This window comes from Lepidochelys kempii, chromosome 3 (genome assembly GCF_965140285.1).
Source record: "Lepidochelys kempii isolate rLepKem1 chromosome 3, rLepKem1.hap1, whole genome shotgun sequence".
Classification (NCBI taxonomy): Eukaryota; Metazoa; Chordata; order Testudines; family Cheloniidae; genus Lepidochelys; species Lepidochelys kempii.
In genome coordinates, this window is record NC_136382.1 from 160,411,002 (window position 1) to 160,420,085 (window position 9,084).

Here is a 9,084-nt window from a genome sequence, read left to right on the forward strand (position 1 = left end):
CCTCCTGCACCCCTGCCCCAGCCCTGACCCCCCTCCTGCACCCCAACACTCTGCCCCAGCCCAGAGCCCCCTCCCACACTGCGAATCCCTTGGCCCCAGCCCAGAGCCTGCACCCCATCCTGAAACCCAACCCCCTAGCCCAGTGAAAGTGAGTGCCTTTTTCAGGTCCCCCAGAAATGTAAGCTGAAGCTAAAAGTATCAAGAGTAACAATAATTTGATTAGGTTGATACCAAAAGGCCATACAGCAGTACCATAGACTCCATACCACAGGCAGCTTAAAACTGACTCTTGGGTGGTATTGAAGTACAGTATGAGTATTTTGTTCTCTGGGAGTATCAGAGGACCTACGACAGGCCTTGAGCCACTTTTATTTAAAGTGGAAAGAGGAGATTTTGTTCCTTTCTTTTACTGGGGCCCTGGAACGGTGACCCACGTCTTTCGCTCCTTAGAGGAGCAGTGCTGCATTGTACCCCTTTCAGCTGCAGAGGAAGACTCTGCAGCAGGAGCAGTTCTAGCTGTTTTGCTGACTAGCATGGAAAACTTTTTTGGAGCTCCCACTCCAGCAACTGCAGAGCAAAAACAACCAGTATGCATCAGACCACCCTGCTCACCCACCCCTAGAACTGGCCCTGCTTAACAGGAGCAGCCAAGAAATGTTTTGATGAGGATTCATAGAACTAGAAGGGATCTCAAGAGATCATCTAGTCCAGTCCCCTGCACTCAAAGCAGGACTAAGTATTATATAGACCATCCCTGACAGGTGTTTGTCTAACCTGCTCTTAAAAATCTCCAGTGATGGAGATTCCACAACCTCCCTAGGCAATTAATTCCAGTGCTTAACCACTCTGACCATTAGGAAGTTTTTCCTAATGTCCAACCTAAACCTCCCTTGCTGCAATTTAAGCCCATTGTTTCTTTCCTATCCTCAGAAGTTAAGAATAATTCCCCCCCCCCTTCTTCTTGTAACAACCTTTTACCTACTTGAAAACTATTATCATGTCCCCTCAGTTCTCTCTTCTCCAGACTAAACAAATACAATTTTTTTCAATCTTCCCTCATAGGTTGTGTTTTCTAGACCTTTAATCATTTTTGTTGCTCTTCTCTGGACTTTCTCCAATTTGTCCACATCTTTCCAGAAATGTGGCACTCAGAACTGAAGACAATACTCCAGTTGAGGGCTAATCAGCACAAAGTACAGCAGAAGAATTACTTCTCATGTCTTGCTTACAACACTCCTGCTAAAACATCCCATAATGATGTTTGCTTTTTTTTCAACAGCATTACACTGTTGACTCATATTTAGCTTGTGATCCACTATGACCCCAGATCCCCTTCCGTGGTGCTCCTTCCTACGCAGTCATTTCCCATTCTGTATGCGTGCAATTGATTATTCCTTCCTAAGTGGAGTACTTTGCATTTGTCCTTTCTGAATTTCATCCTATTTACTTCAGATCATTTCTCCAGTTTCTCCAGATCGTTTTGAATTTTACAAAATTCACTTGCAACCCCTCCCAGCTTGGTATCGTCATACCATATTGCTATTCCCAGAAGACTGTGGCGGGCGCCAGACACCCCACTGCCGAACTGCTGCCACCGAAAAGCAGCAGCAGCAAGAAGTGTCGCTGCCGAAATGCCGCTGAGAAACGGCAACGCTTCTCAGTAGCATTTTGGCAGCGGGGTGTCGTGCGGGCACACAAAAATGCTCCAGCGGATGCCATGGCGCCCGTGGGCACCGCATTGGGGACCCCTGCTCTATGCCATTATCTAAATCATTGATGAAGTTATTGAACAGAACCAGACCCAGAACCGATACCTCTGGGAACCCACTCGTTATGCCCTTCCAGCATGACTGTGAACCACTGATAACTACTCTCTGGGAACGATTTTCCAACCAGTTATGCATCCACCTTATAGTAGCTCCATCTAGGTTGTATTTCCCTAGTTTATGAGGTCATGCGAGAGAGTATCAAAAGCCTTACTAAAGTCAAGATATACCAATCTACCACTTCCCCCCTATCCACAAGGCTTGTTACTCTATCAAAGAAAGCTGTCAGGTTGGTTTGACACAACTTGTTCTTGACAAATCCATGCTGACTGTTGTTTATCACCTTATTATCTTCTAGGTGTTTGCAAATTGATTGCTTAATTATTTGCTCCATTATCTTTCAGGGTACAGAAGTTAAGCTGACTGGTCTGTAATTTCCTGGGTTGTCCTTATTTCCCTTTTTATAGATGGGCACTATATTTGCCCTTTTCCTGTCTTCTGGAATGTCTCCCGTCTTCCATGACTTTTCAAAGATAATGGCTAATGGTTCAGATATCTCCTCAGTCAGCTCCTTGAGTATTCTAGGATGCATTTCATCAGGCCCTGGTAATCTGAAGACATCTAACTTGTCTAAGTAATTTTTGACTTGTTCTTTTCCTATTTTAGCCTCTGATCCTACCTCATTTTCACTGGCATTCACTATGTTAGACGTCCTGTCGCAACCAACCTTCTTGGTGAAAACCAAAAAAAAAGAAGAAAAGGAGTACTTGTGGCACCTTAGAGACTAACCAATTTATTTGAGCATGAGCTTTCGTGAGCTACAGCTCACTTCATCGGATGCATACCGTGGAAACTGCAGAAGACATTATATACACACAGAGACCATGAAACAATACCTCCTCCCACCCCACTGTCCTGCTGGTAATAGCTTATCTAAAGTGATCATCAAGTTGGGCCATTTCCAGCACAAATCCAGGTTTTCTCACCCTCCGCCCCCTCACACACAAACTCACTCTCCTGCTGGTAATAGCCCATCTAAAGTGACCACTCTCTTCACAATGTGTATGATAATCAAGGTGGGCCATTTCCTGCACAAATCCAGGTTCTCTCACCCCCTCAACCCCTCCAAAAACCACACACACAAATTCACTCTCCTGCTGGTAATAGTTTATCCAAAGTGACCACTCTCCCTACAATGTGCATGATAATCAAGGTGGGCAATTTCCTGCACAAATCCAGGTTCTCTCACCCCCCTCCAAAAACCACACACACAAACTCACTCTCCTGCTGGTAATAGCTCATCCAAAGTGACCACACTCCCTACAATGTGCATGGTAATCAAGGTGGGCCATTTCCAGCACAAATCCAGGCTTTCTCACCCCCCTCTCTCCCGGGAACACACACACACACACACACACACACTCTCTCTCACTCTCACTCTCCTGCTGGCAATAGCTCATCCAAACTGACCACTCTCCAAGTTTAAATCCAAGTTTAACCAGAACGTCTTGGGGGGGGGGGTAGGAAAAAACAAGGGGAAATAGGTTACCTTGCATAATGACTTAGCCACTCCCAGTCTCTATTTAAGCTTAAATTAATAGTATCCAATTTGCAAATGAATTCCAATTCAGCAGTTTCTCGCTGGAGTCTGGATTTGAAGTTTTTTTTGTTGTAAGATAGCGACCTTCATGTCTGTGATGGCGTGACCAGAGAGATTCAAGAGTTCTCCGACTGGTTTATGAATGTTATAATTCTTGACATCTGATTTGTGTCCATTTATTCTTTTACGTAGAGACTGTCCAGTTTGACCAATGTAAATGGCAGCAGGGCATTGCTGGCACATGATGGCATATATCACATTGGTGGATGTGCAGGTGAACGAGCCTCTGATAGTGTGGCTGATGTTATTAGGCCCTGTGATGGTGTCCCCTGAATAGATATGTGGGCACAGTTGGCAACGGGCTTTGTTGCAAGGATAGGTTCCTGGGTTAGTGGTTCTGTTGTGTGGTATGTGGTTGTTGGTGAGTATTTGCTTCAGGTTGCAGGGCTGTCTGTAGGCAAGGACTGGCCTGTCTCCCAAGATTTGTGAGAGTGTTGGGTCATCCTTCAGGATAGGTTGTAGATCCTTAATAATGCGTTGGAGGGGTTTTAGTTGGGGGCTGAAGGTGATGGCTAGTGGCGTTCTGTTATTTTCTTTGTTAGGCCTGTCCTGTAGTAGGTGACTTCTGGGAACTCTTCTGGCTCTATCAATCTGTTTCTTCACTTCCGCAGGTGGGTATTGTAGTTGTAAGAAAGCTTGACAGAGATCTTGTAGGTGTTTGTCTCTGTCTGATGGGTTGGAGCAAATGCGGTTGTATCGCAGAGCTTGGCTGTAGACGATGGATCGTGTGGTGTGGTCAGGGTGAAAGCTGGAGGCATGTAGGTAGGAATAGCAGTCAGTAGGTTTCCGGTATAGGGTGGTGTTTATGTGACCATTGTTTATTAGCACTGCAGTGTCCAGGAAGTGGATCTCTTGTGTGGACTGGACCAGGCTGAGGTTGATGGTGGGATGGAAATTGTTGAAATCATAGTGGAATTCCTCAAGGGCTTCTTTTCCATGGGTCCAGATGATGAAGATGTCATCAATATAGCGCAAGTAGAGTAGGGGCTTTAGGGGACGAGAGCTGAGGAAGCGTTGTTCTAAATCAGCCATAAAAATGTTGGCATACTGTGGGGCCATGCGGGTACCCATAGCAGTGCCGCTGATCTGAAGGTATACATTGTCCCCAAATGTAAAATAGTTATGGGTAAGGACAAAGTCACAAAGTTCAGCCACCAGGTTAGCCGTGACATTATCGGGGATAGTGTTCTTGACGGCTTGTAGTCCATCTTTGTGTGGAATGTTGGTGTAGAGGGCTTCTACATCCATAGTGGCCAGGATGGTGTTATCAGGAAGATCACCGATGGATTGAAGTTTCCTCAGGAAGTCAGTGGTGTCTCGAAGGTAGCTGGGAGTGCTGGTAGCGTAGGGCCTGAGGAGGGAGTCTACATAGCCAGACAATCCTGCTGTCAGGGTGCCAATGCCTGAGATGATGGGGCGCCCAGGATTTCCAGGTTTATGGATCTTGACTTCAAATCCAGACTCCAGCGAGAAACTGCTGAATTGGAATTCATTTGCAAATTGGATACTATTAATTTAGGCTTAAATAGAGACTGGGAGTGGCTAAGTCATTATGCAAGGTAGCCTATTTCCCCTTGTTTTTTCCTTACCCCCTCACCCCAGATGTTCTGGTTAAACTTGGATTTAAACTTGGAGAGTGGTCAGTTTGGATGAGCTATTGCCAGCAGGAGAGTGAGTTTGTGTGTGTGTGTTCCCGGGGCGGGGGGGAGAAGGCCCACCTTGATTACCATGCACATTGTAGGGAGAGTGGTCACTTTGGATGAGCTATTACCAGCAGGAGAGTGAGTTTGTGTGTGTGGTTTTTGGAGGGGGGTGAGAAAACCTGGATTTGTGCAGGAAATGGCCCACCTTGATTATCATGCACGTTGTGAAGAGAGTGGTCACTTTGGATGGGCTATTACCAGCAGGAGAGTGAGTTTGTTTGTGGGGGGGGCGGAGGGTGAGAAAACCTGGATTTGTGCTGGAAATGGCCCAACTTGATGATCACTTTAGATAAGCTATTACCAGCAGGACAGTGGGGTGGGAGGAGGTATTGTTTCATGGTCTCTGTGTGTATATAATGTCTTCTGCAGTTTCCACAGTATGCATCCGATGAAGTGAGCTGTAGCTCACGAAAGCTCATGCTCAAATAAATTGGTTAGTCTCTAAGGTGCCACAAGTACTCCTTTTCTTTTTGCGAATACAGACTAACACGGCTGGTACTCTGAAACCTGTAAAAAAAAAGAAGTCATTAAGCACCTCTGCCATTTCCACATTTTCTGTTATTGTCTTTCCCCGCCCTCATTGAGTAATGGGCCTACTCTGTCCTTGGTCTTCCTCTTGCTTCTAATTTATTTGTAGAATGTTTTCTTGTTTCCTTTTATGTTCCTAGCTAGTTTGATCTCATTTTGTGCCTTGGCTTTTCTAATTTTCTCCAGACATACTTGTGTTGTTTGTTTATATTCATCCTTTCTAATTTGACCAAGTTTCCACTTTTTGTAGGACTCTTTTTTGAGTTTTAGATCATTGAAGATCTCCTGGTTTAGCCAGGGTGGTCTCTTGCCATACTTCCTATATTTCCTGTGCAGTGGGATAGTTTGCTCTTGTGCCCTGAAGTTTATCAAAGAACCAGTACTTGCTGGGCCATTTTTAGAGGACTGCTTGAAGCCTGAAAGGTCTTGTTTGCCCAGGTCTGAGTAAGGTCTCACTGATTTATCGTAAAGAAAAAGTTTTAAGAGCTTTCCTCACTAAAGTTTGTTTAGAAAACAAACAATATTGCTCAGTGACATGCCCTTTATCAACACACAACAAACATTTTGAATACCCATTACTGAGGGGGTTAAACTACCTTAATATAATGAACAATTGTTACATTTGGGTGATTTTTGGTCACCCAGAAAGCTCAACACCTGCTAAACAAATAACTGGAAAAGAGTTCACCTGAACTGAAACTAACTAAGAGGATGGATATATATATATATCCACAGGTTCTGAACACAGGGTTACTTCTCTTTGTTCCATTTCTTAGCCATGGGTGGGGAAAAATAGAACTGAGTTGGTTGGCCTTGCTCTACCCTTTATGCCCTCAGTAGGAGGTGAACAAGGGCACTCAAGGCAAAGGTATGATCCCACTGGATAGTGCTGGCCAAAAGATTCTGATCTTGAGTGCATGAGGTATATGCACATGCAGAGTGGAAGACATGTAGATAAGCACCTGGAGAAGGAAAAAGTAGTGGATGCAAGGCAGTATTTTGCATTTGCAGAGGGCCGCATCTTGCTAGAGCTTTTTACCTTTATTTTAGCAGTGATATAATTTGTAATTGGGGGCTGGAAGCTGACAGCCAAACATCAGATAGTTTCTACATAAAAGTAGGGCATCTGGGTTGAGAGCAACGGTCAAAGCGCTCTGACATTTTAAAAGTCTATGCAGAGAGTCTATGCTACACGTGGCTGTGTAGTCATGGCACCAGCGCTGGGAGACAGCTCTCCCAGTGGTATAAAAAAACCCACCAGGTTAGCAAACAGGTAGCCATGGGTTCAAAGGGGTGGGCCTCGTCAGTCCTTTCAGTACAAGGATCAGGTCCCATGTGGGGGTAGGAAGTTGAGATTGATGGAAGAGGTTTACTATACCCTTGAGGAACCTTTTTGTAGTTGGGTGCAACAGCACTGAGTAACCCTCTTCAGGTTGGTGAAAGGCTGTAATAGCCACTAGGTAGATCCTCAGAGAGCTTACAGGAAGTCTGAACCATTTTGGGTTAGAGCATAGTCTAGGACAGTGGTCCCCAAACTGTGACGTGCACCCCCTCCCCACGGGAGGAATGCCTGGAGGAGCACAGTAGAGCCTGGGCCAGCAACACCCCCCCCTCCCAGACCTACTCTGCCCCTAGTCCCACCCTAGCTATGGCCCTGACCCAGCTGCCGGCCCCTTCTCCAGTGGGTGCAGACATATTCCATTACTGGTAAGGGGGTGCATGAGTAAAAGTTTGGGCATGACTGGTCTAGGATGTGTGGAAGAGTCATGGATGCTAGGGAGATTTGTTGGGATGTGCACCAATTCTGAAATCTTAGACCATTTCTGCAGGTATGTATGTTGTGTCAAGGACTTTCTACTGTGTGATAGATCCTCTTGTACCTTTCTTGAACAGGAGCTTTCTAGGTCTTGGAACCAAGCAGGAGCTATGCCTTGAGGCAGAAAATCCCCAGGTGAGATGTAGGGTACGTCCTTCGTTCTGCTGAGCTGTCACTGATGGTACCGACACAGGCTTGCATACCCGGAGCAGCTTTTTAGAGGAGTGCTTACTCCTGTCTGTTAGTGCTGAGTCAGTGCCTGTGCCCATCGGGTCCATGGGCCTGCCAGCAATACCTGTTGCTGGTGGTCTCTGGGAGCCATGGGTGCCAGACTGAGATGGCCTTGGTGTCAGTGATATTGAGCAAGATGGTGATAACTTATGACTATCTCGGTGCTCCCTATGGCAGCTTCCTGCTTAGATCATTTGTGAAAAGGGTTTGTAGTCTACTTTTTTGACCCACAGCCCTTAAAATGCAGAAGGTTGTAGGGAGGACTCGCATCGACCAGCCAACTAGGGTCAGAGAGCTGCCTTGATGAAGATAATCTTCTGGCAGAGCTCTGTCTTTGCGGGATCCTGGCCCGAGTTGTTGGCAAAGACCACACTTTTGTTGTATGTGGCTGTCCCCGAGGCAACAAGTGGACTGAGTGTACTTATCTGTGATGAGGATAGCCTCTTTACAGGCATACCGTCTTGGGGAAAAAGTGGGAAGAAAAATGAAGTCATTCCTTTTTTTAAAGGATAAAATAAAAAAATGGGGGGAGAACCCCTAGAACTATAACTAGGAGACTAACTATAGGTATGTAGATTAAAACAATAGTCTTAATGAACTGCTAATGGCTCCATGTCTAGCCAAGGGCGGTTGAGAAGGAACTGAGATGCATTAGCCCACATGTGCGGACTAGCCTCGTGGTGCAGCACGAGGAGAGACAGCATATTTGTGGTCCCAACAGATACTGCTCCTAAAGTCCTTTGATGAGCAGCACAGGGATGCAAGCACACCTACAGTGGAGTGAGTAGGCATAGGGACACTACTCAAAGCAGCAGAGGATAGGTTTTATCAAGTAGTAGGAAGGTTTTAATGAAGATGGTCCATCCCCCATTCAGGCACTGGAGAGCCTTCTCAGCACAGAAGAGTTTAGATAATGTCCCTCACAAACACACCCTGAAAACTTGCTAAAAAAGTAACAGCAACCAGGAAGACATTGAACAATACATTAGCTAATAATTTTACTTAAAAAAAATCATTTTAACATTTTATCTGACAATTTCACTGCCCAAACACACAAATGTTAGTCTTCCAGATGCCCATCTGCTTCCAAAAGTTAATTAAAAGCAAGCTGATCCTTTACTTATAGACTCATAGATACTAAGGTCAGAAGGGACCATTATGATCATCTAGTCTGACCTCCTGCACAATGCAGGCCACAGAATCTCACCCACCCACTCCTGCAAAAAACCTCTCACCTATGTCTGAGCTATTGAAGTCCTCAAATTGTGTTTAAAGACTTCAAGGAGCAGAAAATCCTCCAGCAAGTGACCTGTGCCCCATGCTGCAGAGGAAAGAGAAAAAATCCCAGGGCCTCTTCCAATCTGCCCTGGAGGAAAATTC